The following is a 7,500-nucleotide window of genomic DNA, read 5'->3' on the forward strand; positions in this document are numbered from 1 at the left end:
TATATATATTAAATATTTGATGCTTTTTTCCTCCGTTTTATCGATATGACGTTCAAATCTGAAGCCTGTTCAAAAAAAGACTTGATTATATGTGGGACATTTTTGGATCATTTTAAACTAACTGGGAATGGAGAAATTTCTTTGTAAATGTTATTAACTTCAATACACTTCATTTAAAACCATAAGCAATGCCTATTAATTAATTTAACAGAAAGTAGTGGAAATGTTTAATTAATTTGTGGGTCATTTTAAAAAAAATTAATTTCAGCAACCTTTCATTGAAAGCGAGTTTACATTCGGAGTAGCACTTTTATAATATAGTCAATCAAATTGCTCCATTACTTGTCCAATATTTTCCAAGTATTAAACCGGTTATTGGCCCAATGATCCTGCATTTATGTCCCCTTGAACTTCAAATTTTGGGCCTTCAGCTAAAATGTGGCTCTAAGTCCAAAATTTGTCACAAAATTCATCGCAAAACTCCAGGCCTCAGTTGCTGTTCAAGGGATGTCATATCCATATCATTGGCTTTCTCCGTTAAACAGTGGTTTACCCAAGAATTAATATCAATATTTTGGGCTGATATCGACAGATACCGTTTTAGTTTTGAACTCCACGTATCACTGTTCCTGCGTGAGGCTACTTGTTGTTACAGTTAACCCTCTATGGATTCGAATTCTGGCGGCTTGCGTAAAGAAGGCGCACGAAGGTGTTTAAATTTTGTGGGTCCCAGAAAGAAACCTCTGTCATGTTGAAGAGAGAGCTTCCAGAGGGTGCCTGACTTTGAAATAGTTATATTTAGTAGCTTAAGGCCAGTTCATGACAGGGTTCGTGAGTGGTCGAAATATTCCTTCCATGAATCAAGTGGCTTGGCTCGAATATCAAGCACTCCGAAAGTCTGCTGTGACTTTAAACTTCTGAAGTGTATACCAAAGTATCACACCAAAGCTTAGAGCCTCGATTCTCACTAACTTTCATGTCTTTTCCCTGAAAATGGGTTCGTTATCGAAGGTGCTCAATAGAGCCAATTTACAAAATATCCTCTCCCAAGGCGTTTCGTTGCTGCCTGGAAAATTTATGTACTGTCTATCCCTTGCTGGCAGGGATTCTTTCAAACCGGTGCTTAATGGCGTAGTTTTTATTTAGAAAAAGGAAAAGTCCTGGATTTTACGTGTTTTTTTTTTTTCAGCGAGTGCGGTCGAGTTTTGCAGTGTTTCCTGGCAATGTGTCAACAGGCCGTGCATGGCTGGTAAACATAATTCACGCAAGCCTACTCAGCAATCTGCATTTCAGTTGTGCAAATTGCTCTCAACTCATTTTGTCTTCGATCGACATTTTACCAAGGCAGCATCTTTGCCGTCTAGTTAAATTAATAGCATACATATTAAAAAGCGTCCTTAATCTACGGTACTAATTTCTACTAAAGTGTGGTTAGGTGAATCAACAGCTTTTTAATGGTTTTTCGTTGTTTGATCATAGAGTGAAGTGAACTGGTCCGATGCTACTATGTTTCAAAAGACACCATTGTGCGAGATACACGTCAAGATAGATAGGAAGAAAATAATAATAATTATAACAATAATAATAATAATAATAATAATAATAATAGTAATAATAACAATAGTAATAATAACAATAACAATAATAATAATAATAATAATAATAATAACAATAGTAATAATATAGTAATAATATAATATTATTACTATTGTTATTAGTGATAATTTTAGATTTTCTATTTTATTCACTGATTAGCTCATGGGCTACGCTGCGGCGCCTCGTGTGGCTTTTATTGTATATGGCATACAGACGTTTTTTACTGCAATCATAATAATAATAATAATAATAATAGTAATAATACCAATAGTAATAATAACAATAATAATAATCACAATAATTATAATAATAATAATAATAATAATAATAATAATAATAAGTATGCTGTAGAAAATTAGGTTTATGGGTCCTAATTGGTGAAAGGATCTTTCTTGATCGAGTTCCCCAGTGTAGAGATTTCCCTCAGTTCAATAGTTTCTTAATTCCACCTCATCGAGATGTACAATGATTTAAGTAGAACGTCCGACCTCGGCTAAAAAATGAGACATTCTTGAAGTATAAAGTTAGATTGTAGTATATTATTGAGTTCATTTGACAGAAATGATACGAACCGACCGTTTGCGTGAAGGGATGAGTATCTACCGAGTGGGAAGGTCAAAGGAGGCAAAATCATTCTTAAAAGCAACAAATACGCTGAACTCCCAGCCGATTCTTTGCTCTAGTACTAAAGGATCCTCCACATGGAGCTATAGACGAGTTCACGCTCTTGAGTGCATCATGGGTAATCAGGGCAAGATTGACAGAAATTCATCGGTTTGTAAGGAAATTCAAAACGATGAAAAGTATTCATGATATGCAATTTTGTTTTTTTTTTATTTTCCAAAACAGAAGATACGCGCTCAAGGGTTGCCGCAGAATAAATTTGGAGAGAATGGCTATTGTAGAAATTATTTTATTAAAATGAGTTTCTGCCATACATTTCCTGTAATTCTAAAGGCACAAAATCAACGAGAATGTATGGAGACAAAAAAAGCAATATTTAGGAATTCCAAAGAACGGATACCAAGTCTAGTCCATCTCAGTTGTGAACATGTGCCAATGCCAGAAACTCGTGTATTTGAGAGAATGTGCAAAAATTAACCACGTGTTTGAGTATGTAACATTTGATAACATAATCCCACGTAAAAATAAGTAACATATAACTTCACTGTGTTAAATGTGTAAAAAAGTACCAAGGATAATTTTTTTTTTATATGATGAGAAGTCAATACTTTTGAATTGTTTCATGTGGAGTATTTTAAAAAAGTTCTGAAGTGTTCGGTGGGTAAACGCTGAGTTTTAGACCAAAATTTCACGTTAGATGCAAGATGCATGCCATGCGAGAGAGAGCCCCAGTCGTAAAAGTACTTTATCTCACCCTTTTGTTAAAGTTATTGTCCAAATTTTATGTTACTGTTGTGAGGTTTTAATGCTCCATTTTTACCGGTAGACCAATTTCGATATATTGAAATTCAGTCCGAAACAAAAGGCATCATCTCGAGGATCTGGGGAATAAATTTAGGGATTTGTATGAGTGTATTCCCCAGAGCCTAGAGATGATGCCTTTTGTTTCGGACTGAATTTTAACATATCGAAAGTAGGCTATTTGCTGTGGCATGCATTTTCGTCATGGAAATTAACAGTTTTCGTATTTTGGTTTTTAATAACTGGTGTACTTTAATGACATATTCCAAGACAAGCGTTTACTGTTGTTAATCAAGTTGAACATGTTCTTATTCAGTTTATACAAGAATACAGTCTGGCATTTGAGACGAAGCAAAGCTTCTCCTTGTCGTATGAATGTTCTTGCTTCCTTGCTTTCTTTTTATTCTATTATTTGCCCGGTTGCCGCAGATTGCTACTCCACTCGGGAATGTCTTGATCTGAGTTGAAAGAACAAGTTGTTGTTTGAAAAACTGTGTTTGTCCTCTGTCATGATCCTATATATGATGATTACTCTGCTATAGACTCAGCTATAAATACTATATTGTATAACTGACTTCAAAGTTGGTATTCATTTGAATGTTAAAATTACCAGTGACCACTTCGAGTTGTTTTGTCGATTTCCGTTGTCAAAGTTTTATTTCAATGAGGTAAAACGTGAATCAATCTGACTAATTAACGCATTTGGCGATTTCCTCAACGCACGCGAAATTTGTTTATGCATCTGGTAAAACAATATCTATATAGTTATCTCAGGTGTCTCAGTGTTAACATCGTTTGCATTTTATTACAACATTAATCCTTTTTTGATGATTCACTATTCTCCAAACACTTGGAGTGCTTAATGGCTATGCTTTAGCCACTTCTTTTTACATTTCCTGCGATAGTTTATTAAGCTTCATCGAAATGAATTGGCTGTCTCTTTTATTTTTAACTTCGTCTTTAATTCTTGTCGATGGAGCTGGTAAGTTCGAATTTTTTTTCTTCGTAATCCATTAATTTTTGTGTAAAAAAGGAAACCATTAACGTAACAAGGTATTCCTTACTAACTAAAGAATTATTGCATCGTGTCATTCTGTTGGGTTGCTTATTTTCGATTTTCCTTTCATAAAAGTAAAAAACTGAAGTCTGTGATTTTCAGTCGTTAGCAATTTCTAGTGGAACAGAAAACGTTCAGCACAAACGTTGCGACCTACATTTTGTAGTCAAAAAGTAAATAATAAGTACTTATTTTAAAAGTGTAAAAAGTACATTTGTTTGTAACCTTAACTTTAATTTAAAATTTAGGTAGTAGCCAAAACGCGGGGCCGGGGCCGGGGCTGGGGCTGGGGCCGGGGTCGGGGCCGGGGCCGGGGTCGGGGTCGGGGTCGGGGTCGGGTCGGGGTGCCTTTTCTTTTTCCCATTTTTTTTGTTTCAATTCTTGTCGTTATGCTCCTGTACTGTTGTTTTCGAATTACCGGCATCTGTCCTTCATTTATGGTGGAAATTAGTCAAAAACATTGAGGAACTTACGGAAGCTACGAAAGGGACGTCTTATTTTTTTTTCTGGAAATCAGACTTTTTTTTTTTTAATTTTTTTTTTTTTTGTGTTTTAAAATCGAAGTTGATTTTTGCGAGCATCTGACTTACTCTTTCCGAAAATCGGAGTTTGTTTTTCGAAATTAAGATAATTTCCGAAAATACTGAGTTTATGAAATATACGCCAACTGCCAGAAACACTGAAGACTCGCTGAAATTCACACTTTAAAACAGCATTGCAATGTTTACTTCTTGAGATCGCAGTTTTACGATGATCGTCACGCAGTCACGCAACGTTTTCATTTGCTCGTTTGCTCGTGTTGATGTCATGTTGTTGTCTGTCTTTACTAGAAACGGTTTGTAGTAAAGCCAGAGTCGCACGGGAACTTGCTAGTCAATTCTATTCGGACGTCACGGGATCGAATCCAATATCATTATAAAAAAAAAGAACAACATTGAAAACAATTTTGACAAAAGAAGCAAATGAGAACGTTGTGTAACGACTATCGTGCAGCTGTGGCTATGTTCTGTTTCGTTTTAATTGTATTGCGGAGGTTTTTACGAAGTAAACATTAAAATGTGGTTTTAAAATGTGGAGCTCAGTATCCCAAGGAGTTAGCGTATATTCCCCACAAAAACTCCAATTTCAGTCTATGCCGGGCATTCGAAAAAACAGTACAGGAGAATAACGACAAAAATTGAAAAAAAAAATTGGTAAGAAAAGACACCCCGACCCCGACCCCGACTTCGACCCCGATTCCGGCCCCGGCCCCGGCCCCGGCCCCGGGGTTTTCAGTGCTCTCTTTGTCATCAAAACTTAAACTTGGATGTTTTTCACAAAACGCATCGCGCAGAATTCTATTGTCTTCCGTGACATTTACTTGCAGTGCGAAATATGTGACAAGTCCGGCATAAAGAAACATGCATTAAGCACTGGTGGGATATGATTGGTCAACTGATTTAGCTTTGGGAATACTAGAGTCCCTTCGCCGAATTCCGCAACTGTCAATCAAACGTTAAGATGAGCAGAATAAATTTTCAAGGTGCGGAAAGTGAACAATAACTCTAAAGATTAAAGAGCGGACTGTTCGCTTCATTGAAAGTGACATGGCAAACAATTCTTTTTGTTGATACTGAGTTGATTTGGTTCAACAGACCATCAGAATAGAAGTGTTTTAGAGAAAAGCGTGGAAAGTTTTAGTTACGCGGGCTTAATGCTTACTTATTCTTAATGCTTTATCCGCTACCCGCTACCCAGAAAAATCTTAAAATAAACCAGCGCAATGTGTAAATATCCGATCGATGTTATTTTTTTTTTTTTGAAAAACTGACCTGTAGAGAGAGTTCATGAAGTATTTTTCCGTTCATTTCCGGTTGTCTACACAGCCTCATCAAAGAAAAAGCCTCTTTCATTTTATCCTTTGTCCGTGATTTGCTAGTGTTCCAGTGGGAACGTCTTTTGTTTGTTGAAAATAATCATTCAATTTTCGATCCGTTCGAATGGAATAAAATATATAAAAGGATCACTAACACCTAAACCCATTCAGTTGCTTAAAACTACCTTCAACACAACAATGTTGAAACGAGCGAGACATTGTCCGCCATTTTCACAGCTATTACTGATTTCATGATTAAATGAGGCGAAACATTGCCATTTTTCATAGAGGCGGAGCTTAGAGTCATTAATATGCACGCGCGAGGTTCAAGGACGGCCAAGAAATGTACCAAAATGCAAAACGCACGTGCAGAGCGAGCAGAGCTATTGTTTTTGCTCATTAAACCAATTGTTTTGTGGCGTTATCGTACCTGTAGTCGTCGCTCTTGCGTAAGCTCCCTGATGTCTTCGTTGATATTGCAATCGTCATTGCAGGCCAAGTTTCGTACATGCGACCATACGCAAAATTGACGTCGACATGAACGAGCGATTCAACGAGAAGTCTGGTTTCTCATATTTCGCTGATCATTGTGCTACTATGATCAAAAAATCATTTTCTTTTTTTTCTTCAGATTTCGAAACCGTGTTCGCTTAACACCTGACTGGTAAAATTTTGAGCTTTGATTTTTATCCAAACGCTGTTTATTTTGAGTTTAAGGTTTGGATTTCACGGTCCACCATTACTAACGTTCAAAACTGACCGATTGGACCTCAGAGGGTTGGATCTAGGGAAAAGTGACGTCATTTACTAACTAGCTTAAAATTTCAGCGTGTAAACGCAACTTATTATATATGCAAAACAAGAGTTTAAAAATCTGAAAGCCCGAAACTCCCGTGCTGCATATTAATTCAGCCGCGTACACACGCATGGCATTCTTAAACCAGTGAGTCTTCGACGTCATTTTCTCTTCGATCCAGCTCTCTCAAGATTTTAAAGTTAGTAATGGCGACCAATAAATAACAAAATTCCAGTTAAAATAAACAGGTGTCTTTTTTAAATCAGAACTTAAAACTTGGGTCACTTAGTTTTTAGTTAACATACGTTTTGAAATCCAAAGAAAAAGAAGAATTGCTTTTTTGGTCGTAGAAGCACTTTAATGTACGGCGACGACAGTACAACTAAGGCCCCGTCCACACGTATCTGGAAATTTGTGAAAACGTTAATTTTTTTTACGAATACGGCTTGCGTCCACACGTATCCAGCGTTATTTCCGGCCGTTTCCGGAAATTTTTGAAAACGCTCTCCAGAGTGGAAATTTTTTTATCCGATACGAATACGTATACGTGTGGACGGTTGTATCCGGAAATTTGCCAATACGCTTACCTCATTCTCTTGGGTCCAGTCTTCACGGCGAGCATTAAACAAACATGGCGTACACAAGGTTGTGTCTTCTTTGTTAATTGCTATGATTTCTAGTTTGATGTCATGCGTTCAGATAAATGCAGCTGTGATAAATTTACACAACCAATACTTTTACTTTCGTGACCGTCGGCAGTAGTTCAACTTC

Source organism: Montipora foliosa, chromosome 1, assembly GCF_036669935.1.
Source record: "Montipora foliosa isolate CH-2021 chromosome 1, ASM3666993v2, whole genome shotgun sequence".
NCBI lineage: Eukaryota > Metazoa > Cnidaria > Anthozoa > Scleractinia > Acroporidae > Montipora > Montipora foliosa.